This window comes from Pieris rapae, chromosome 5, assembly GCF_905147795.1.
Source record: "Pieris rapae chromosome 5, ilPieRapa1.1, whole genome shotgun sequence".
Classification (NCBI taxonomy): domain Eukaryota; kingdom Metazoa; phylum Arthropoda; class Insecta; order Lepidoptera; family Pieridae; genus Pieris; species Pieris rapae.
The window spans coordinates 4,278,842-4,305,686 of NC_059513.1; the positions used below are offsets into that span (position 1 = coordinate 4,278,842).

The 26,845-nt window shown below is 30.8% G+C and overlaps 1 protein-coding gene and 1 non-coding gene across 3 annotated transcripts in view; one reads left to right on the forward strand and one right to left on the reverse strand.

Moving 5' to 3' along the window:
• Positions 1-4,192: 4,192 nt before the first annotated feature.
• LOC123689256 lies at positions 4,193-4,298 on the reverse strand. The gene has a single exon (XR_006750276.1). It is a non-coding gene; the product is annotated as a U6 spliceosomal RNA (small nuclear RNA).
• Positions 4,299-20,688: 16,390 nt separating this feature from the next.
• Positions 20,689-26,845, forward strand: part of LOC111000885 — a 72,284-nt gene continuing 66,127 nt past the window's right edge. For both annotated transcript variants that reach the window (XM_045628387.1, XM_045628388.1), the window contains exon 1: positions 20,689-20,813. The gene's annotated coding sequence lies outside the window, so the exon portion shown is untranslated. The remainder of the gene's footprint in view (positions 20,814-26,845) is intronic.

The following is a 26,845-nucleotide window of genomic DNA, read 5'->3' on the forward strand; positions in this document are numbered from 1 at the left end:
ACCTTATTTTGTAAAATTTTAAAATGTATCGAATTTCTTCATTAGATTTGATCATCCTAACGGTACGGAGAACAAATAATAATCGCACATTTTCCATATTTATATTTTTAAAATCTAAACTTTTAAGTATACCAAAACCGGCCAGATACAAATAGTTATAGCCAAAGAGAGAGAAAATACTTTTTCCATGACCTTTTATTATCTTTATGCTTTGAAAGAAAAATAATGCATCAGTGTATTGAATGCACACAAGAAGATTGCCATCCATTAATAATAACTATATCACATGTAAATATAATCTTCGTATGTGTACATTTTGGCATTTCCTTTCAATCACATTTATTAGTGTGTGTGTCGCAAGGCGCGCTAATGACACCAAGCGATCAACCCGCCGGCTTCCTCTACCCATTCAATTTGTGCGATTGTTTGTATCGAGGGCACTTCACTTATAGTCGAAGAGATGATAATTTTATTTTTACGTTGTACATTTGTGATAATAAATTTAACATTCTCAAATCAAGATCGTTTGATGTTAACTGGCCATGAACTCCCCATCACTCTTGTAAATGGCCAAGGGTTTCTTTTCAGTCAGTCAGTTAGTCCTGGGATAGTTCTAGTTCTGCGATTATAACAGTAACTACAAAAAAAATATATTTAATGGTTCCTAAAATTAAAAGGACTAGCTTATATATGCTCGGTGTATGTTCGTAAGTAAAATTATGTAGCAACCGAGCTAAAAAACAATCTTGTTAATATAAATGGTTATTTATCACGTCATTGGCTCTTAGTATACCAAATGAACATCCGGAATTGTAGAGAAGGATTCAAGATGGACTCTGCCGCTACAATCTAATTAGATGAGGGTTATCAGTTGTTTTAAGGGTACCCATCGACTGCTAGTCTTTCCTTACATAAATATAATGGCACTTATTAGCAAGTATCCGAAAATTTAAGTAAAACTATGAATAGTGTTAATAGTCACAGTACGGATCGTTTATTGTAAAAATATTTGAGTAAAATTTTAAATTGTTTTGCGAGTTGAATAAGTATGTAGGTAGCATCGTAGATCCTAAATCGATTATGATGTTGTTGATTCTGTGGATTGTGATGCAAGCTTTAAATAGTTCCTAGCTATAATTTATTATCATCTTTTCAAGTAACATGACTCAACTCTTTGTGTCAGCTGCGGCAAAAAACTTACACACAAACCTTATTAACTTTACTTTCAAACAAATATGACAAAGAATGAAATGTCGGACCACTGTTGTTACTGTCAGCTGCAATTTTTCACAGACTTTACTGTTCATAATAATAATGACTATTTTTATCGACATTTGAATAGACGTTAATGTATAGATAAATATTCAAAATAAAATGCTAGTATTAACGGTTTCAAACTGATTCGACTTTGTTGTTAATTTATAATCCCTGTGATATATATTATACTGACATTCATATCTAATAGTATAATAATTTGGATTGTATGGTACCTTTGAGCGTATGGAGGTGTTGACACTGAAAGATCAAGTGTTTGGTGTAACCAAAGAAATGTGGTATTGTTTCTTCGTCACCATATTTTTGACTTATTATCAATCGATAACACGATGTCAACTATTGTTCAAATTCAAATTCAAAATTTATTTATTCATGTAGGTAACAATGTACACTTATGAACGTCAAAAAAAGAAATATTAAATGAATTTAATTTTACATTTACTGCCAGTTCTCAAATCAAGGGCGTAGAACGGAAGAGAAGAACTGGCAATAAACTCTCCGCCACTCTTTTTAATCGCCAAGTTTTTTTTTTTACACAATGCTTGTAAGGAGCTGCAACCACTACACCATGTTCCATATGACATATTGAGTAATAAAGAATAAAAAAAAAAAAAAATTAACAACAAAGATTTGTCCTCTATCAGCAGGAGGCATGGTGAAATAGGAGCACGCACTTACGTACTCGTGAGAACAACACGCAAAGACGTTATATATTGTTTGTATTGTATATGATGACATTATCTAAATTTAGATGTAGATAATAAACTAGCAATAGTTAACCTTGACTTGACTTCAACTTTCAACAACCACTGAAAGAAGAAACAATACCACATTTTCTTGGTTACACCTGATCTTCCAGTATCAACACCTCCATCGGCTTAAAGGTACCATACAATCCAAGTGCTTCGTTAAAAATTATATGTTACTATTAGCTATCATTGTCAGTATATAATATCACAGGGATTTATATTAATAACGACAAAGTCTAATCAGTTTGAAACTGTTCTATAAAAAAAACCCGCTTTCAAATTTTGCATATATTTTAAGTTATTTATCCCACTTCATCCTAATTTCTTTTGGTTATAAAAAGGGAGCCAAACGAGCGCAGACGCTCACCGCTTCAGAATACAAATGATCTCACCTTCACAGTAATTTATTTGAAATCTGTTGGTAAACGTAATGATGGGAATTTTTATATATTTTACATAATGATTTATTATGCAAAGGGACGTGCTTTCCGTTGGACGATTTGTCATTTACTGCGATAAAATACCTTTTTAGTAGGACGAAAATGAAAGGATACAACTTACTAAACGTTTCAACATTGGACAACAATGTTTCTAGTTCAATCATAAATATGCGATACAATCTATTGTGTGATTGGCACAATGAACAGAAATTATTTTGGTGAACTTCTTTCTATCTTCTAACATTTTTAGGCTAGGATTCAGAGACGTTATTGTAAGATGGTGGTAGAATTTAACTAAATTTTAGCCAAAGCAAGTGATATATACATTGTTCTTATCAAACTTCCCGAAGTTTGGTTATTTGGTTATTACTATTGCTTTTATATAATTACTGAGAATTGTTTTTAATAATCTGTGAAGTCATTTTAAATTGCAAGTTTAACACACATTCAAACAAATCATCTTAAAATGCGGGAAACTACAATTTAGCGATAAACAATGTCATAAGAAAATAAATTTTTTAGGCGTAGTTAAGTGTTTTAATATTTTGTGTCATAACACAAAAACCTTAAAAAACATTGTTTAACAAATGTTTATAATTAATGGTGTATTATTTATATTTCTTAAATAATACATCATTAATTATTTGTTAATTAACTTAGCGTAACGTTTGATGGCGCCAGATCCGTAACTTAGTCTTGCCGATTAAAAAAAAAATAAAGCCTTAAATTGCCGATTTCACGTACGTTCATTAGGGTAGTAATTCCAGGTCCAGCAGCAATTCCAGAAGTACGAAGATTGTGAGGAACCCAAGGAACCCTTAGACCCAAAATTCGAAGTCATGGAAACCCCTGTGCAATTATTTGGCGACATATTTTGTGTATACAAAGATGCTCTCATTTATTAGACTACTTACTAATTTCTTTTGAATTACTTTGGTAGAAGTTCGTAAAATTAAAAATAAATAAATAAAATACGTTTATTTTGGAACATAAGATCATTATGGTATAACTTATTCCACGTCATTAAATTCGAATCTGTTGGCATCCCTACTCATGTACTATGCTGGAATTTAAGATATAAATTAAATAGCAACCGAACGGAACCAACGAACCATAGACTTACGCTGAATAGTCCAGGGCAACACTGTTCTAGCAAGTAAATAAAATCTTTAGATCGGCATAGTCACTTTCATATTTATCGGAAAATTAAACAATATAAAAGATCTCGATAAATCCTACTACAGATATCTGAGACCATAAAAAACATTTTATGTGTCATTTGAGATGTTGCATTCGCACAATTGTAATTTATGTATAAGCTTTGTCCAAAAACTTGGACGATGGCCAAACTCGACTATTCTACACTTACAATTTCAGTATCCTTTTCCTATTAGAGAAAATCATAGGATGTTTTTTTAACACCGTAAATAACTGGGTATAATTTCAATATAATTCGCATTTTTGAAACTTCGTTTTTCCCCAGTAGTATTATAAAGTTTTGATAGTTTCCTGATTAGGCATATACCTTATATAAAAACTATTGGGTTGACTTGAAAAATTTTACTTTTTCCCTGGCGAAAGTAAAAAAATGTTATATAATCTGTATTAAAAGTTTGATAATAAAATACCAATAAAGATCCCTACATCTGCACGTATGCAAAATCTATTGACAATAGAACTAAGTAATGTTCTACAAGTTAATCCAGTCGTTAGGAAAAAAAATTAAAAAAAAATGTGGATCGCTTCACGATTTTGCGTGTCATCCTTGCGTAGGGGCCATGCTAATCTTTTCTGTATCGTTCCAATTTTAGTTTATGTATTGCCGAGTGAGTGTAGTGGTTAGGGGAAGACTGAAGCCGGTTCAATCTCGGCTATGACAGATTTTTACTCCTGTTTCTCAAATTGATTATGTGCTTACGTTGTAAGTATTACTTATTATTAGTATGTAAGTATATACATCGTTTTTATATGCCCTTCCGACTTTAAGACTGGACTAGAATGAAAAGTGTTACTTTGGTCTTCCACGACCCTATCCACTAGACATTTTTGCGAACTAGCAGACTGTAAAATCGGGTCCGGGTGGTCTTCTGGGAAGTACGACCCGTAGTAAAAGAGAGCTTATTCCTCCCTCAACGGCCAGCAACGCACCCGCTTTAATAAGTGTCCATGGGCTGCGGTGACTGCCTTTTATGGTTGTCCCTTTTAGCCTTATAAAACATTAATAACTAAATATTGAGGAAGCATTTATTTTGGTATGCCATCATTCAGTTGCTACATTTCAGCTAGTATCTAAAACCATTAAAATCATCCATTTTCCGTAATATAGTTGACCCTAAGGGTCTTCTAATATTAGTTGCGGTCAGGAAATTGTTCGAATCCACTCAAAAGTTTCGGTACTAATACTTATTTTTATTTGTATTCCATTTCATCTTTTTGTTAATAAAATGAAATTAATTTTATATGTATTGGCAAACGATATCCCACATCAATTTAGTGTAGGAAATATTAATTAATTTAATTAAATTTACTAGAGAATCGCTATCAAATTAAAATGTTAATTGAACTATTTTATGTATCTTTATATGTTTTATTTTTTATATTATTCTAAATATTTGATTTTATATATTATGTAGTAAAGAAACAAAGCCATGTTGGCCTAGTGGTAATGCCCGCATATTATTATTCCAGGGGTCGTATATTCCTAATTGAGCTCCAATACTAATGTACGTTAATATGGTGTAGCCAAATACAATTGTCTAACCCGTACTCTTTATTTTTTAACCGACAAAAAATATTAATCCAATGAAACATAAAACCTTTGAGGTTTGCGCCTCAGATATCTGTAATTGCTTCATGATCACTGGAAACATTGCTCTTTGCTGTATTTTGGTTCTTTTTTCGAGTAAGTAGCAAAAAATCATCTTTTTATATTACATAAAATACTTAAAGTTATCTGGAAAATTAACTACTTCTTCAACTTCACTTGAAATAAAAATATAGTCAACAAAACGTCGAGTATTTTTGCTTTTCTTTTCTTCTGCTGACAGAAGAATTAATTTAATTAGTTAGCCAATATAAGAACATTTATTGTCTTTTTTTTTATAGAACAGGGGGCAAACGGGCAGGAGGCTCACCTGATGTTAAGTGATACCGCCGCCCATGGACACTCTCAATGCTAGAGGGCTCGCGAGTGCATTGCCTCCCTTTTAAGAATTCGTAGAACAAAACCCCAATTTATAATACGGTTAAAGTAATACGAATCTATGTTATATAAATTATTGAAATTTTTATATTACTGACGTAAAATCCTTGATCGCCGGCTCAATTCGGCTGAAACCATGGTGCGCAGTAAACCGTTTTATGTAAAAATTTATTATGACATCACTTCATTTATATTCTTGTAGCTCGCTCCAGATCTGCGCGTAATAATTTCCAATACATATAGAAATGGTTTTCTTCAGATTAGTAACAGTAAGAGGTTTTTCTTTAAGGTATTTATCGTCATTTCGTAGCAACATGTTATCTATTGTTTCATAACCGAATTTCGATGCACTTTTTGACGCTCACCTCCTCTGAAACCCTCGGTTAGTATAATCAAATATGTATTTTCTGTCACAGGGTCAAGGTTAAAATAATTGTAAATTTTCTATATTTTTTTATCACTAAAATGTAATGTGTAAATTACTCTTATATTTTTTTATATTTTAATTATTCTATCTATTTTTTATATATGCAGTTCCATAAAAAGCCAGGTTCAATTTAATTCTCTTAATAACACAATTAGAATGACGTTGTAAAGTTAAAAAAATATTTTAACTAATTATGAACGAGCTATTCTTAAATATCTAATATTCAATTCACGAGATTTACTTGTCTTAAAGATGAAATTTAAATTTAAATTGTATAAGTCGCTAAAGCAAGGATGGTCTGAAGAATGTTAATTCAAAATATACATTATTTATTATGAAATGGTATTAGGTTGTAAAATATTTGAGAAACTTGAAACCTCGTAAAATTCTCATGTCCATAACACCGCAACTTTACTATGTAATTATTCATTTCTTAAGGGACTTGTTTCTCGCCATTAAACCGAAAGAAAATGGCTTTCATACTAAATCATATTAGTTATATTATTTTTAATAACCTAAATAACATCTAATGTTTATACAGGATTGTAAACATAAAGTATCGTCAAACGTCTATAAAATATATAAACACATTTGGTTTCATGTCTTACTTAAAATATTAAGATCAGAAATTAATCTGGGAACCTGGGAACCTTATAGATTGCATGGACTATAAGGTATTATACTTCCTACTAGATTATTATTTTATGTACTACAAATAAATGCACGTCGAATAAGCTTTGACACTGATAACAGCTCCCTATTCGGACTTTTAAAGTTGTTAAATAAAATAAAACTTAGATTGTTAGGGGAAAATATATATTTTAAAATATATTATTAACAATTTAAAATAATTAATACTATGTACATATATACTATTCATGTTATTGGGCATTATTACGTTTTATGTTAATTTATGATTTATTTTTTGAACTCAGTACCTGATTCTAATCTCAATACGTGAAATCTATGTAAAAATATAAATAATAATAATTTGAATATACAAACACATAATATATTGTATACAATGTTTATTAATTATTTACATAATATATCAAATGACTTAAATATTTTATTGTATGGGGTGTGTGGTCTGTATTTTTTATGTGCGAATGAATTTATACCTTCACAAAAAGTGATACTCGGATGTGTTAAAGATAAAGATACGAATGGAATAATAAAAGATAGGGTAGGTTGATGAGGGTCATAAACATAGATTGATCTATGGCATAGAAATACTTTAGCATTTTGAGTCCCTTTTACATAGGATATATATAAATGACAAAATTTAAACATATTAAAAGAAAATCGGGTAATATAACTTTAAATTATAAATTTACCCACCGTTTGCATAGCTTTAAATGTTAAGTAAATATTTAGATAAAACTATCGGTTTCAGTGATTGGTTAGATTTAATATATGAGTACTGGTATTATATTATATACACCAAACATTTTATCCCTCGTACAAAGCTTGGGTTAGTATTCTCGATCATAAACATTTCATAATTACATACTCGTTGTCCCAAATAGTCCCTAGACGCATATACAATTAGTTTCGACGGGCTATTTCCTCAATTTGTATTAAAAATTAAAGTATTTCGAACCATATTAATAATTATATATATATAAAGTATAATAATATAAAGAATAAAATAATATAATTATATAAAGTAGTATAATTGTTTTTGTTATATATAATTTAAGATTTTGATTTTTTGATTGATTGATTGATTGTAGGATTCGAAAGGAGTAGTTCGATAGGATTACGAAATATGTAAATATATAAAACGATATACTTCTATCTATGTCTATGGGAAGTCTGTTGAGGGCACCTAAATAGGTAACCGCTCAAAAAGTCCATTTTATTCTCTGGAGGAGATTAAAGAAATCAAATCTTGCATTGAGTTACTTTGGAATATCAACAAAACGTGTTAAAGATTATGTTATAGTTCCAGTTCCTGAAGTTCTATTATAGAAGTAAAAACGGTTTACTATATATATAATATACTCGAAGGCTGTCTTAGTGCGATTTTTTAATCGCTATGTCACAGTCGTCTGGACGCGTACCGGGCGTACGGAAAGAGTTTTCGTTGAGTGAAGCACATTGCAAGGTTTGTAATCGCTTTGTAATCCGTCGTTTAAGTGACGCCCCTAGCTGAATAAAATGTTAAATAAGTCTTGGGTAGAAAAGGTCAGATGGACAGGAGGTGTACTGAATCATTTTCGCCCATAAAATAGAACTGCGATCGTTGCAAACCATCGAACGCGTCGCCGCTGCGTTCGTGGTACATCCATGACGATCAGTCACACATGCTGCCTCTTTTAGCGTCCACCGTTTAAACGATTACATACTTATAAGATTCACATAGTTCCAAAAATCTAACCAGAAGACTACAACAATCAAAAGACAAAGAAACTGCGGCCTGTATAATTTGACAGTAAACTAAATAATATACAAACACAGTGTAATTTATATATTTTTTACATAAAAATCAAATAAATCCTCATAAATCCTCCATACCACGTTCGGCGTGGCCGTGGCGTGGTAGTCGAACTGGATATTCTTATGCTCGTCCTAGAAACGTTTTAATATAATATAATACCTACATACGTACGGTATAACTTTTAACGACGAAAATGTTGTGAATAGGAATATCTACACTAATATTATAAAGAGGAAAACTTTGTTTGTTTGATTGTAATGAATAGGCTCACAAACTACTGGACCGATTTTAAAAATTCTTTCAGCATTCGAAAGCTACATTATCCACGAGTAATATAGGCTATATTTAATTTTGAACAAAAATAGGGTTCCGTAAGATATTAGGGTTTTTCGGACACAAGGTGTAAAAAATCAACCAAAAAAGTTAATTATTTTGCGTACCCTGCCTAAACTATTAAAGATAGAACCATACAATGTTCTAAGTCTTCTAGATCTTATAAATATCTACAAAAAGTCCGCGACACACTATACCTATCTATGTCGAGTGAGGCACAATAACCATAAATGATATAAGTTGTACATGGCAAAACGATGTTTGCCAGGTCAGCTAGTTTAGTATAAAATTTGAAAGTATAACACTATTGATCTGTAAATAAGTCAAACCTATATAATAATTGTAAATTATCGTATTAATTAATATCCGACCCAATTTCCTAAACTGTGTCGGAAATATTGGTTCTCCGTCAATCACAGCTGGCGATGAAGTTGTGTTACACATTAGGTTGCGACGCATTAATACTTGAACTCATAATTAGAGCTTTAAAAGTAGCTTTATAAATGAAATTGTATTATAATATTAATATAGTGAGTTATATTTAGTCAATTGTGAAGACAAGAATTATAGGTAATAATTTCGGCGGATACCTCGGATATATACTTAATTACCGGATTCAGAATATGTTACTAATGACTAAGAACTCTAAAAGAGTATTCTTATAAATATTTTATTAATTTACCTTCAATTAAATCAATTTATATATATATATATATATATATATATATATATGTATAAATAATATATAATATATATATAATATATAAATAATATATATATATATATATATTATATATATATATATAAGTTCTTGTTACACTTTGGTACAACTTATTTATAAATGATAATTTCAGACACTTTATTAAAACAAAGTTGTTAAAAGTCGAAAGTTTATTTTCGTAAATAAATCTAATATCTTGTTGTAACATCTGTTGCCTCCTCAGTTAATTAAAGAGAACGCAGCCTATTACGGGAGTGATCTAAATGTTCCGAAGAAAATTATGCGAACTGAAGATAAAAGTATTGGATATTTTTAAAACAATGTTTTATGGAGTTGGTATGTCGAAAAAACTTATGCAGATCATCAGTGTTGCGTACCTGGGCCACGTATTACGCCATAACCACTACAACCTCCTTCAATAAATTGGAATTCTGAAATAATTCTAACTCTAGGTTTTATCATAACATTGAAAAACGCTGTTCTAGAAGCACATCTACTATCATAGAGAGAAAAAACAGGCGCAAAAAGAGTCGTGCCTTAGCAGTAAAGAGATTTAATTCAATAAATTCTTTACAGTAATCTGCGTTAATATCATACTTTAAATTGTAAAATTAATAGTGTCTAGCCTTGCTTCTCCTAATATACTGTCACTGAGTTTATAACAATCACTTTTAAATTTAATTTACATTTTTGAGAGGCCAATAAAGGTTGTCTCATAGTTTTCATAAATTGAAAGGGAAATAATGAATAATTTATTTCTAATAAAATTTGTGTTTTAGAATATTAAATTATTTTCAATCTACGAATTTCTCTTCCACCTCAGTCGCGTAGTGACATTGACCCTGCTCGTGAGTTTTGCGAGTTTAGTGTCCTTTTGAAATCAGTATAAGTTTGCAAATTTTCCAATTATTTTCCCCCTTTTTGAATCCATTTGACCATTCAGAAGAACGTGTCCTAGCTTCTTTAATGTCTAGATTACAAGGGATTAACCAACTATACAGTTGCTACCTTTACACATTGTACTTTAGATTAAATTTTTTTGAAATGATGGTTTTTTGCTTATGTGAGTGTCATGTTTGCCTATAAGTGCTTGTTATACCGTACCAACTAGCGGACAGACGTTTCATACCCATTATATTTAAAGTGATTAGGATATTAAACAAATTATGAAAGTACTAACTGCAGCGCCATCTACCAGGCTGCTTAGAGAATCTAATTAATTCTCATTCTAACAATAATTATATTTATTTAGACATGTCGAGCGTTGGCAAGCTTTTTTAAATAAAAGGACTCGTTTGATGGACACGCCATATGTATTTTGCTCAAGTCAGATTTAGTTATGTATTTCAGTTTTTCAGTTGCATAAGATGTTTTTAATGAAATTATTACGCAAATGTAAACTATAGCTAACTCGATTATGTATCCCAATACCGTTAAAAATTACAAATGTTTACATGTTAGAAAAAGTAACTTTACATTTATATTATAAGGTCCTTGCTCTCGCGTGATTTTATAAATTTCATTTTATAGCAAACATAATAACACACTGATTAAACTTTTATGCAATTTGCTTTGTCAGTTTTATTTGTTTTAAAAGAAATTTACTTTAAAATAAATAAACGGGACGCATTCTTATTTTGTCTTGATTTAAAATTTTCGAGTCATTAGCAAAAGGGAATGCTCGGTCTTTTAGAAGGCTTACGAAGGTACACGGGTTTTGCGCGCAGAGGTCATTCATTCCTCTCAAGTTTTTAAGTGTTGTGGATAATCAGCAAGCCGCAGGTCTACCCACAACTGCTCTTAATTAATAATAATTTAGCGACGCTACCACTCTAGACATACATAGTTTCCTCACGATGTTTTCCTTCACCATACAAGTATAGGAATATATAGACCGAGAGCTCATTGTTATGCGCTCTTCGCATATATTCGCTCTTATGTTAGGTGCTCGAACTTTCAACCTCATGGATGCCAGTCGCACGCTAAAGCCACTAGGACAACACTAATAAAGTATTAAGAAAAAATCTTTCGAATATATATAAGTCTAATTGATATTTTAATAATGCTTAATAAATTGTCTATATGACTAGTGTTTCTTCTTTCTTTTCTTAATATATATAATAATACATAAAAGAACTAATTAATTACAACGCGACTACAAAATTGAAGGTCTAGTAGTTATATGGTAATTTTAAGTGAAGCAAAATTTCTTACGGAAGGCTCTGGTGTAGGCTGAACAATGATCTAAGAAAGAGAAAAACTATAAAGTGTTTTAATACAAAACGTAGAGTTCATTTATTCTACGTTATGTAGTCTCATGATGACTACAGACTACAGGAGACAGGTACCTGGTACGTATCAAGGCAGTTCGCTATTAATTTATCTTTATCACTAGTAAGTTGAAGTGATAAAAAATTCTGTCTATTTATCCTTATGATGGATAAATACACTAAAAAAACAACATCAAAACATCCATGCGGCTTTTAAGTATGACAACAATTTCAGTGCTTAGTTACATTGGAATTGTGAAAAGTAGAAAAAAAATGGCCAAGGAGAATTAACCATAACCACTGTTACAACAAAGCCGTACTTATTACGGACTTTAACAGACAATACCGCCTCCATTATTTACTTCTCTATGACATAGCATCCGGCCGCGCTAGGAAAATGACGTCACATCCTGCTATTGCCCCGCGATTTGTGTTAATAAATCATTTTGCCCACTAGCGCTTATACCATGAAATGGTTGGTAATAGCTACTTTGATAATAAGGTACTGGTTTTTACTAACAACCCATTTAGTTTTATCAAGGTATATTTTAACGTTATTTTAATAATTTCAAGGATCAAGTTTATTTAATGAAAGTTGGCTGATTGGCAAACTCCGCGTTAAATAAAGGCTACAAAAACAATCTTTTACAGTATAGTTTATTATATTATTTAAATTAATGAATTATATAATTTACACCAACAATTGTATCTCGCGCACATCGCTTGTATTTTTTAATATTCTTGAACATATTATACATTTGATAATGACATTTTATCGTTCTAAATATAATAAAAGGGAAGAGTAGAGTATTATATACTTATATAATCCTGATTATATATTAAACGTTTCTATAGTGTGTATGTAAAAGGTAATTTTATGAGAAGAATAATTCACATAAAACATTATTTAATAAAATATGTCTAAGGATCAGATTGTTCTAGAATAAAGCATTTATCTCATAGCAATAATAATTTAATATATGTATTAGTTACATAGAAGTATCGATTGCTGTAGGGACCGACAATTTGATATTATAATTTAGAGTCTTTTGAAATAGTTGCATATTGTTCCGATTTTATTATATTTAAAATTTCTTATTTTATATTTTGTACTTAAATTTGATTTACAATTATTAAATAAAATCATGATTTTGCATAGAGAAAACTTCTAAAACCTAAGTTCTACCTTTCTACGTATTATAGCACAAAATGAGCTGTGACTCATAGATTTATAACCACATACTGCTCTTATTGCAAGTAAAAATAATAAAGGGAAAAGGAGTCAATTTTAAGGACAGATTTCTTTATTATTAGACCCCGGTAATTCCATGTCAGATGGACCCAAGGAATTGCTGAATTAAGCGATTAAGTTGAACCCATGTTTGTCGGGAATTGTCTAAATAGTTAGTCCGTTGAAAATAAAATGGGAATTTGACTGAATTCCAGGGATTATTTCAATCTTTTCTTTGCTAATTGCACGAAGAGTTTTGATAGAGATTCAAAACGCGATTTAATTAATTATATTTTACCATTTCAACAAATAGTCAATTTTTTATAAGTAGAATGTGGTGATAATCTGTAGCAATTTAGCACAGTTGTTCAGGCAGTTTATATTTGAAAATTTCATTACTTCAATAGTTTTTAATTTCAGATTGAGAAAACCAGTATAGGAAAACCCAAAAAATTGTCAGGCTGTTAAACACTTAAATGCATATCATAAATAATAATCAAGTCAGTACTCAAACAGATACAGATATGAGAGAAAGAATTAAAAAAGGAACTCATTTAAAAATTTCAATATGAAAACATCCCTTGAAAACACAATAGAATATTCTGGAACGGTGGTCCCTACACGGCCATGTGAGTACGATAAACAAGCCGCGAACGAATTCACAGCCTTTGCAATCGCAGCCTTTTTATGGCGTGTCGGAAATAAAGCCACACGAGGGAGGCTCTATGTACCACCTTCACAATACGCTGTGTGGTGCATGTGATAAGTTGAATTAATAATATACACTATTTACACTTGATAATTTTAGAAAGCTTTACATAGTACTGGGACTTATCGCGATCTCGAGAAATTAGAAAGATAACGAAACATTATTTGTATTGAAGTGCATAAAATTCAAAAACAAGAATATCACGCGGTTAATAAATTATGTTAGCTTTGGTAACCATTTTGTATAATTTAATTTTAATTGTACATTTTATCTGTTACAGCTGTTACTGTTATATCGCAAAATTTTGCGATTTCTTGTTTCTCTTGTTTCTTAATATACTATCAACACTTTCCGGTAATTGGCTACTAATAATTCGGTAATTTTAACGTGTATTTGAATGAACCTAAAACGACAGACTTTTAATAAATAAATATCAAAATATTAATAACATACCAATGGTAAACTTGACATTTCTTTGAAAATGAATTATTGTAACGCGGTATCCATCTGTGAACGCAGGTCGTCAGCAAAGAATTCTGTTTTATTTCTAGAGATCTGAGATGTAAAATGAACGTCTTTACATAGGCATTTAATCTCCGCATATTTGGCTTTCAATTTAAAGACAGGAGAGTTCTTGAAGAATGTCATGGATCTGGTTTAAGTCATGAGAAGTGTATGTAGTAGTCCTATTTTGACAGAAGATATTCGCAAGTAATATAGCGTATACAATGGTCATACTAAATAAAATATCGGCATCATTTAACAGGAAAAGAATTAAATTATAGGAAAGTCTGTAAAAAGAAAACTCCACCGAATGAAATAAAAATGAAACAATTCGTTTCTAACAGCTGACCCTAAATCAATAAGAATGCATAACAAATAAAAAATATACAAAAATATGTTATAGATAGAAATAAGTTATATAATGAAAAAAAATAATTCTTATTATTAGCACACAGCCGATAATGATTTGCATATATAATACTTTACGTTTAGAAGAAAGCCTATTTACCCAGAAAATAGTGTCAATTAAATTAAAAAGTCTAGCGACGCTCTTAAGTCTTACGATCCTCGCTTAGCAAACTATGAGCGCACCAAGCGGTATATATCCTTTAATATACAGGTGATGCACCTTAACCTTTTAATTTTAATAATTAAAAGCATTACACATTTGCAAACATGTAAATTCTCATTTCAGTTCGCTAATTGCATAAAGAAAATATAAAACGCTACTGTCCCAAAACTGAGGCATACACTCTTGGCACTAGAATCAAGAGTTGTTTCCGTGCCTGTGCGTGGAGGACATTGTTTGAAACTGATGATATTCACTCAAAACAGGGACGAGAGTAAAGAAAACATACGGGCTTTATTGACAAACAATTGAAAACGATGCCTGGAGGGCTCGTGCGCCCATATAACCTTGTTGCTTTTTATGTATCAGAATAGGTAAATAGGTCAACTAGTAACGTTGGACGAAGAATTATATTATTCATGTTGCCCTGGGAAATATTTAATTATGTTACGTTTTATTTTTAAAAACTTATTTTAACTCGTATGCTTTGTTATATTTATTAAGGCAATATGATCATTTAAAAATGATTTTGTTTAGAATTTTTAATCCTGATCAGTGCCATGACTGTTAATTTGTAGAATAGTGCTTTAACTAGTAAATTAAAATAAATAAATAATTAGTTCAAAAACATTCACACCGCTACTTTATGGCCTTCCTTATATATTCCAACAGGACGCCGACAAATTTTTGTTGTTTCATAAAACCGGCCAGATTATTTATGCTCTTTTGTCTTATAGTTACAGCATGGTATTGTTTAAATTCCCGTGAACGGGTGCTACTTGTGGTGACTGGTCGTACTTAAATTCGTGTATCCGGTGATATTAGTTGTTTCTACTACGTATTTGCGTGTTGTTCTCACGAGTATGTAAGTGCGTGCTCCTATTTCACCGTGCCTCCTACTGATAGAGGACAAATCTTTGTTTTTAATTTATTTTATTATTCTTTATTACTCAAGATGTCATATGGAGCATGGCATAATGGTTGCAGCTCCTTACAAACGTTGTGTAAAAGAAAAAAACTTGGCGATTAAAAAGAGTGGCGGAGAGTTTATTGCCAGTTCTTCTCTTCCGTTCTACGCCCTTGATTTGAGAACTGGCAGTAAATGTAAAAATAGAAGCATTCAATGTTTATTTCTTTTTTGACGTTCATAAGTGTAATATTTGTTATTTATATGAATAAATGAATTTTGATTTTTGATTTGATATAGGTATACGTACGTTCAACAATAGATATTACCGAATAAGCAACATTCTCTATGCGTAACTTGTGTCAGCTAGCAATAATATGGAGTAACAATATACAAAGAACGAAATATAATATTGTCAAAGTTATCTTCTCATTTTGGAAATTCTCTTCTTCGTTAATAATTGGAAGATTAATGTCACTTTAACCTAGATATGTGGCCATGAACGAAAACGGGAGTTTGGCAGAAGAAATCAGCACATTTTGTCGTGTAAAATAAATTTGGATTGGTGCCTAATTTTATTAGCCATGGCACTGTATAAGCGTATCTATCAAATATGTCACAAAATACAGTTTACATATACTATGTTTATACACATCCTAAGTAATTATAAATATACCTATTTGAAAATAAAAAATTTACCTCTCGCAAATCCGGCGTCAGAGTTCTCTGCAAAATCTCTGAATTGCAGTGAAAAATTTTGCTTCAGAATTCATTTTCATGCATGAGTTATTAAAATTACATAGTAATATAACTATTCTGGCCTTCAATAAATATTTATAATATAACATCACTTCATGAAAAACAAATGCATTTTCATTTGTAACTGAACTATATAGATAACATTTTCTTTTGTCGCTTACATTATATTCTTGTACGCGAGTGGTTAAATATAAAGGAAATATAAAATTCTCTATTATTTAAAGCATCACGATGACCCACGACCCGTACACTGACACACCATTTTTATGAATAATCAAAAAGAAAAATAATTCATACGAAGTGTTGAGTAATCGCAAAAGAGCTCATTTATTATTCGATGCGATTTTTCCCTCTCCTTTCTCTATAATTCACGAGTTTGGCACTCAATGCAAATGAAATTTTCCTTTGATTTTGCGACAAAATAATATTTTTGACTTATTGGAAGGGATAAACAGAGTGACGAAAGTTTACACTACTCAGAAGCTGAAACTGATAATTTAAGATACCGTTTTTTATTATTGGTTTTTGTATAAGGGATTACTTAAATATACTTCCGTGGTTTGGTGATACACTTGGAGGTTTTTACTCTTAGTAGGAACAGAGAGCTGATCACACAAAACAAAGTCATCAAGCACATCGACTCACAATTGATAATCAATTTATATCAGATTTAAAGATACATTTATGATACAATTTCATGAACAAAATTATGAAAATATCTTTGGAATATAATTTATATATTATAAAGATTTGAACTAAGTGCGTAAACCAGGGACGAATTTAAAAAAGGAAACTCAATAACAAATAATACGTAAATACATTAGTTTTTTTAACGTTTGAAATAGGACGAACCATCTACAATAATCATCTATCGCGTGTATACATATATATCTAGTCCAGCAATAACTTCAGTTACAAATGAAAATAATTATGACATATGTGTAACGGATTTTTACACAGAAAATACCTCAGGAAGGTAACTCTTATCTAAAAATAGGCTTATTTATATAACTTCACAAATATTAATTTCTAGAATCTAAATGTCAGTTCGAAAAATCGATTTAAATGTGTTTGTAATATTAAAATAGTTGCGAATAACTCGTTATTATGAATTTACTACTAGGCGCTGGCACAGATTATATTTTGCGAACTCTGGCTACTTCGATATTTAAAACCAACTAAAAGCAAAATCAGTACTTAAACGCATAAAATATAAATGGAAAAGCGTGTAACGTTTAAAATGAAATGGAATGTTAAAAGTATATACAGTATATACTTTTAACCTAACATGTTACGGTAAGTATTTAATTTTTTATTTAGAAAAAACTTACAGCTTAACTATAATACAAAATAATTCTTCAATTGAAACACCAATTAGTCTGTACTAAGCAGTAATATATACAAAAGTAATCCGTGTTGGGTGTAGGTGTGTATTTGTAAGTGTAACTAAAGCCTTTGTGTGAATTGGCTTGATTTAGTGCTATGTGGGACTTGTATGTAGATGCAATTCTATTGTTATTTATTTACAATGTCAGTTACTGAAATTTTACTTAAATTTCACATTCAAAAGATGAGAACGTAATACCAAGTGATTTATATTTCGTTTGATGGTGCGAACTGCATCTCTTGTTGCACTCGTAGTCCAATTTTAATCCGAAATGCCATATCGTTACTTTACTTATCTCAGCTTATTTTCATTATGTCATTCTAAATTATTCTTGCAAATATTAAGAATACTTTTGTAATCAAAATATATCTTCATAGACATATTCCTTTCGAAGACAAGAAAATGCTCTCGCAAAACAAAAAGTTATGCAGATTCGAAAACATTGCCTCAAACTTCGAATATAAATAAGAGAAAAGTATTAATAAATTCCCCCAAACACTTCCTATTGACTGATTGGTTTCTTCTATTTTGTTTTTATCTGTGGTGGGCATCAGGGGTATTAAGGGATTTGGTACAAGAGGGAACACGTGGCTTGCTCTTTAGATTTATATACATATAATAAGCAATTACACTAAAAGTAATTTATAACAATTAGTATTTATTTGTAAAAATTCGTCATCCTGAGTAAAATATTCAGTAGAAAGATCGCGGAACGAAGGGCAGGCAATTCATTCAATGATAATTAATTTAATCAATGGTTGGCATACCAGGCACATAGATACCTAAAACATTGAAGTAGATACCTGTTTCAATGTAAACGTATCTTTTTTTAAATCAGATACTTTAATATTATTATACTGGCATACCCCCTAACAAACAAACCAAAATGATGTCATCTCTTTCCGTCCTAAAACTTGATAAAATATTTTTTTTAAAGTTTAATATTGAAATCGGAAACATATATGCGCAGGTATTTCAATGCATATACTTTTAAACACGTGTTTGTATTAAAATGTGCTATAAAAAAGTAAAGCAAATATTATTGTATATCATTTCTTTTGCAGTAGCTACTGTCACTTACAGGTAATATTATTTGCTACTTTAAAACAATTACCGATAAGTGTGACCGAGTGATTGATGTAATTAAAACCTATTCACAAATAATAAGTCCACATGGACACTCCAGATAGCAAAAGAAAGTCAATGGATCAATTGTAGGGGACCTGTCATAACTCACTTCCGAAGGGACCGAGGCCGGGCATGTCGTAATCAGACGGAAAACTTGTAAAAACTTGGAGAGAAGAGGACAATTAGGGCGACCCTGTGATTGGAAGCTAACTTCAAAACGCCGACAAATTACTTTTTTAGTTTAGCTGGAAATTTAATTTTGTGAGTGCTGTCTTGTGCTATATTTCAACAAATTTTAGTGCCGTTTGGGGCTGACGGACCTAGATTTGTTAACGTTATATTTTACAAATTGATGTTTCAGTTTTGCAACAAAAATTTAATATATTATGATATGTTTCATTTATAGATTTATAGATCAACATTAAAAATAGCCAATCAAAAACAATAAGTAAGTAAGACAGAGACAAATGGGCATCTTTGGGCATCTTTGGAGGAGGCCTTCACCCAATAATGGGGTTCCTACAAATTATATTATTTAAGTATACTAAAATCTAACCAAGCTAGCTAATAATATAATAAAATAATGTAATAGTAAATATTATCTAGTAGTAAATATGATATATATAGTAGCAAATATTATAATAAGTAGTATATTAATAACAATAAATAAAATAGTTATAGGTAAATAATATAGAAAATAAATAAAAATAAGATGGTATTAATTTTAATAAGATAAGTAAGCGCTTGGAGATGGGCCAATGTAAAAAGTTATATTTGTAGGAAATAAAAAGGCTTTTTTATTTTATTTTATTTTTTATTTTATGTTTCATTTAAAAGTTTTGTCTATTTCAAAGTAAGTAAATTAAGTAAACTGCTTAGGTCTTTCTAGATCATTCTTTTATTATTCTAGACAGAATGTTAAAAAAAACTTGATACGAAATTTAAACAATCTTAAAATACAAAACAAAAACAAAGCTGTAAAAAAAAACAATAACTATGGTTTATTTTTGCCGAAATGAAATGCGTTAATTTATTTGCATGTACCGTATTGGTGAAACCATACACTGTAGAAAGAGAAGTATTGACAGTGTTTAAGGTTGTGATTCTTAAACATGAGGTAATGCTTTCGATACAGGACTATACACTAATGGATTATCTGCTCTATTAACCCTCACTCGTACGGTAATGGAAAAAAGTAGTTAGTTTTACTTTGTTTGTACTACTTCGTTACCCTTTGACGTACGAGATAAGTTACAAATTTTTATCCGCATCAATTTGTTTACATTCATTGACGTAGATTGAAATATACAAAAAGCATTTAAAACATTTCTTTCCCTAGACTCATTATCAACAGTAAGCTTTTATCATAATATATTTAACCATTACATAAAAACCTGCACATGTACTTTTAGAGTCGCTGCAAAGATGTACATAAATCACTCTCGTATAACTATATACCGTCCATCTTACCTTAAACGACATCCGTATGCCAAGACGCCTAGCGATTTTATATTACAAATTTACTAAAAACTAGAGTACATAGGGCTTAAAAGCTTCACTATATATAGCTTCAAAGTTCCATCTTAAGTTTGGGCGTGCGCTGTCTTCCATTACACATCAGTCAGGCCTCAAACTCTGCATAGAGCAGACGTGTCGGTGTCAGCATCATAACTTAGTATCACGAAGTGTGTAGTGTAGTGCTAAGTGTCCTTGTGTGTGTTCCCGGGTAAAGGGAAAGTTATGACCTTGGTATTTAACAGGTAACTGTGTATTTTTAATTAAAGCCGTTTCAGCCGTCCTTTTGCTTTACTAATGAATATAGGTGGTTATTTATTTTAGGATATTTATCGTTTACATATTCTTTTTCTCATTTAAATAAGAATTATATTGCTATTACTTTATTGTAATGGGAGAATTATTATACATATTGAATTAATTAGAGAATTTCTATATAATATCTTAAAAATTATTTAATAATTGACATATCATAGACATGGACATATCATTTATTACAAACAAAAATGATCTCAATTAAATGGTATAAAAGTATTTAAAACGTAAATAATATTTCAAACGTATTTAAATATTGCGATTTTAAGCTTTTAATTATTTTTAGTGAATAGGAATTTTTAATAAATAATTATTTGAAAAATTTGGAAGAAAAATGTTTGTATTGGCATGTTATATATTTTAGACTTTACATATTTTATTTATTTCGGGAGACAAGAGTATTTAGTTCTATGAGAACACTTTAGATAAAAGTTTTTTACTATAATCGCCTGTGACACTTAAACCTTAAGTAAGTATCTTGATCGACTCAATCGACTTTGAACATGAAAAGAATTTCCTTTGAATGACCAAATAAAGGGTCTCGCCGCTTCGGCTGTTGCGTTCAATTACCGATACTTTTATATAATATATAAAGTTACGCTTAATGGGGTGGAAAATTGGCATATTTCTGTATGTATAGAATTTCTTGAGTGCTAGTGAGTCCAGTTACAGAGAAAAGAGAATTGACTAATTATTTTTTAATTAATTCATTTAAGGAACTAAAAGCATGTTTCGGTTTTTTAAGTGTATTACGAGCTTAATCTTCAGATTTAATTTACAGTTAAATAGGTGTCTATGATTATATACACAGGAACAACGTAATTTAGATTAGGGCGTGGATACAAATGCTGCGTCAATATAATTTCAAAATCTATGCAAAAAACATGGTCTACAATCGACTTGATGTGACTGTCTCTCGTTGGCTACGATTTCTGAAACTGTCAATAAAACAAACGTGGCAACAACTATAAAGATTGATTAAAATATTTAAATACAGCGTGCCTAATACTTTTCTCATAATGATTTTGGATTGGCACAACTCAAAAAATAACATCGAATACTTTTAACGCAGTCGTAGACAAGTTTTGCGATAAAATTATACCTAAACAAACTTTAATCATTGTTATCGTTCTAAGTTCATCTGTTGAATAGTTTTAGTTGAGTTTCTAGTATCAAACTTTCTGTTCCACGCTTGAACAAAACTAAATATTCCTATTTTCCTTTCGCATTCGAGCCTTTATGTTTACTTTGCGTGAGCGATAATTGGCGTACTTAAATGTAATTATCACGATCATATTTTCATACAAATAGATTGTTTTCTGATACTATAATTCTACAGTATTTAGTTGTGTTTATGAAGTATGTTAAGTTTGTAGAGCAGTGTTGGCCCAGTGGCTTCAGCGTACAACTCTCATATCTGAGATCGTAGGTTCGACTCCGGGCTGTGCACCAATGGACTGTCTTTCTCTATGCGCATTTAACATTTGCTCGAACGGTGAAGAAAAACATCGTGAGGAAACCGGCATGTCTTAGACCCAAAAAAGTCAATGGTGTGTGTCAGGGACTGGAGGCTGATCACCTACTTGCCTATTATAGATTTAAAAATGATCATGAAACAGATTTAGAAATCTGAGGCCAGGACCTAAAAAGGTTGTAGCGCCACTGATTTATTTTTTATGAAGTATGTGATTTACCGCGCTAGGCATGGGAATCAGTGACTTGAAAATTTATTGCCAGTTCTTCTCGTCCAGAATGAGCCATTAACAGGTAGTAAATGTAAAATTGGAAGCGATTAAAATGATTTTCTTTATTGACATTCATAAGTGTACAGTGTGTTACCTAAATAATAAAGAGATTTTGAATTGAATTTATTTATTGAATTCCTGGCTGTGCCGCGGGCTTGCACTAACTTGCTTAGGCGTTTGTTTGACTCTGCCAATCTTCCGTCGATTTTTGGATTTAACAACATCTATAACTCGTTGGTCTAGCCATATTTACTTTATTCAATAGAATTATTGGGCAAGGCCGCCAAATTTAAATTAATAGTCAATACAGCTCTTTCTGCGGTGTATGGTTTTACCAATACGGACATGCAAAGAAATTAACGCATTTAATTACTCGGCAAAAACAAACCAATTTTCTCATTCAAACATCAATTTTACTCGCGCATAAAATGAAAGGAAAACGTCCATATTTTCTGACTCATTTTCCATTCTCTTTCATTGGCACGTGTAGCCCTAGAGCTAATTGTTTGAAGTCCAATTTAATTTTCACAAATACATCGTCTTTATTTTATTTAAATAAGGTTAACTGTTCACTCAGAATACGTTATGTCGCGTTAATAAGGAGCATAAATTTCAAAACAATTTATTTCTAATTGTGATAGAATGAAATTTATCTTTTTTTTAATTATCTTAATTTATATTTATCTTTAGCTTTTTGTTTTTTGTGCTTAAATAAGAATATTGGCTTATATAGGTTATGTTCTATAAAACACAGTAATTATATATTTTACCAAATATAGTAATAATGGTATGCAAAGTAATGGTGACGTTGATAAGAGAAGATGTTATTTTTTTCTGGCTCTTATACTAAAAGGTTCCTCAGTAAACACCATTGACGTGCAAAGTACTTAACATTTATTTTATGAGCAAACCTTGTGATTTGATTTAAAACGAATTAATTCAATTTATGCTAAACACTTTTTCGTTTTGTTTAAACACCTTAAATTTTTTTCTTTTTAATGTAAGAGCGTCTTGTCGTAATTATACCCGCCCTTAGCGTCTTTTATTTTGAAATTAGAATCGTTTTTTACTCATCATAATTAATGTTAAACACACATTATATAAGTGAAAATGTTTAAAAATTCTCAACGTGCCTTCACCTAATTGAAGGTAGAAATTGCCACTAGTTTTGAATTTAGAACGAATCCGATCGTAAATTTCTATAAAGCTATCACCAAACAGGGTAGTAATTTTTGCAACGTATGACGCTCATCAAAAAAACATTATGCTCCGGGTGCTCACAGATTATGCTCAACTCTAATGTAGCTTATACAGGCTCAATTTTGTCTATGTAAATTTCAAAGTGATATTCGATTTTCAGAGACAATGAGTGAGTAATGAGATGAATATTTTACGATAAATTTTAAATAGAGAACATTAATTCAAAATTATATTTACAATACAATTTTACATCAACTCAAAAAAGTTCACAATGTGGGACGGTTTCATGATCATGATCATTTCATTCATCTTAATAAAATTTGAATTTTGACGTTTAACCTGTAATCTAATTCAATATTTTATTTTAAAATGGGATTGAGTTTTTACTCAAATTTTTCAAACTTTTTAGTTTGAATCCTTTTTTTTGTATTATGAATCGTAACTATCTTATTTACTATCTTAATAGCAAGTTTATATATCTGTTGAGGAGATCTATTGTCCTTTTTGGTACTTTAAATCATTGCATTAAATATACCGACAGTAGGAAAAAACTTAGTAATTATTTGTATGTTTTATCAGGTTTATATGCAATATGACATGTTAACATATTTCCGATATGTAGGCTTATCTATACTCATTGGGAAAATATTTTCATTATTTACGTATAATTATTTAATTGTCATGTAACCGTAATAGATTCATGCAAACTGTATCTGAAACGATTACGCGTAATGTGGCGAGGGGCTAATGTCTAACGACAGCATGGCAATTTGAATAACGGCTGTGTTTATGTTAAACGTTGATGTTACAGCTAATAGGACGGTTATTGCGTGATAAAAGTTATTCGTATCATTTTATTTTCCAGTATGAAAATTAAGCGTTTATTCGGAGGTCCACTATTTATAGTAAATATATATTTTAATTGAACAAATATATTAAAAATTGTTGAAAAATGTATACAATTATTTTCTTTCTACAACCCTAAATAGTTCTTCGCTTCAGATGGTATCGTTTGATCAATTTTTGACAAGTGATCACCTTTCTGTCCGATAAATTTTTATTTGAGACATGTTTTCTTTCATTTTCTTTCACTTTCATCGTATGAGTGAGTGTTAGCGATTAGTACATCGACAGAGAGTCCATTGGTGCACAGCTGAAAACGAACCTACAACCGCGAGGTCAGTCGCACGCTAAAGCCACTAGGCGAACACTGCTAATGCTGCTACATAAATACAAAATATAATATCACAAGTGCTTTCTAATTTGACTTGGAAATTCGTTACACACAATTGATATTGAATTTACAATTCAAATTCATAAACCAAACCGTGTTAAGGTTAATAATAAATAAGGTTTATAAATGAAAATAAAAAAACACATAATAGCTACTGCAAAAATCTTACATCTAACTCTTTTACAGAAAACATTCGTTAAAATTCAACAAAGATTTTGTTTGGCAACCCACGTAACACATAAAATGTACATCCAACAGAGTAATGCTTTCAAGTAGCTGTGAGACCCGTTAGTGCATTTAAGAACCTGGATAGCATGTTTATTGTGTGCACCAAGTATTCATTGTGTGTTTCACTTTTACTCGGATTGTTATATATACACTAGCTGCCCCCGCAAACTTCGTTTCTGCTTAATGAGACCTTACTGAGCCTACCTGTTTAGTACATACTGACATGGAACATTTTGCTATGCTATTCCAGAGACTGTTCGGTTTTCCGGAATGAAATCTTTTTAGGTTGTTCTGTGAATCTTTCTTTGTATAAACCTCAGAGTTCACAACATAAGTTTTTAACAATGAAATAAAAAATAGGGGTTGATTGTAAAGGGTTAAAAATTCAGGGTTATATGTATTTACTAATGCTGTATCATAAAAAATATTTTTTTTTAATCTAAAATTGAAAACAAAAAATTGTGGTGGATTACCCATAATAATTAGGCGGATGAAAGATAGATGTTGTCCGATTCTCAGACCTACCCAATATGCACACAAAATTTCATGAGAATCGGGAAAGCTGTTTCGGAGGAGTTTAACCACAAACAATTATATATAAAAGATAACATTATAACAATTATTATTCGCTAGACATAATAACGAGTATAGTATATCTTTACTAACATTATTTCTAGCTTATTGTTCTTAACAGTACGATAACTGAAATATAACACATGTTTGTGGAGTTAAAAGCTCTTGCACAGGAAAATAAATGCGTAGCATATGGTAAGCAATTATATACGTTGTTGGTGCTACGAAATTGTTACAAACTTTGCGTATGTGTAGCATGTGCTACAAGTACTTGAAGCACTATTAGGTATTGAAAACATAGGCAATTTCACGGTTTTATTCGAAACTTACTTCCATACGCCACCGATATCAGGTATGGAATATATGTAGTCTTGCAATTGTCAAAACACATTAAAGATAAGTTTAGTGTTAAATTTGTAAAATTTGTTATTCATCCATTTAAAGCAGAAAGTCCATAGTATGCCAACTCTTACAATATAAGTCCTTAACATTAAAAGGACCATATTTATGGAAAACAATTATTCGTTACTTAACGATGAGCTAAAAAACTAGTGCAGCGCCACTTGGTACCTTGGTCTTGGGGATAGGTTTCTCTATCAGTTTCGTGATCAATTTTGAGTTGACGTGATTATCCTCCTATGTCCGACACACGCAGTCGATGTTTTAGGTTAAGGCCCGGGTTTCTCACGGTAGTTTCTTTCACACTACGAGGAGTGAACAAATATAATACAACGACATATATATAAACATATGCCAGGGTTTAAACCTAAAAAAGAAAAATGTCATAAAGATTATCGTCAGAATTTCATGTATCATAATGTCGTTGGCACAAGTGTAACGGGCTTCAAAAGGGATGGAAGTTGAACGGCGAGTTTTATTCACAAAGTTTACAATCCTCTGGGATTATACCATAGCTTAACTTTGTTCCAAGTTAACGATCAAATTTGTTAGTTTCTAGTATTTGTCCGCAATGACTTTTGAT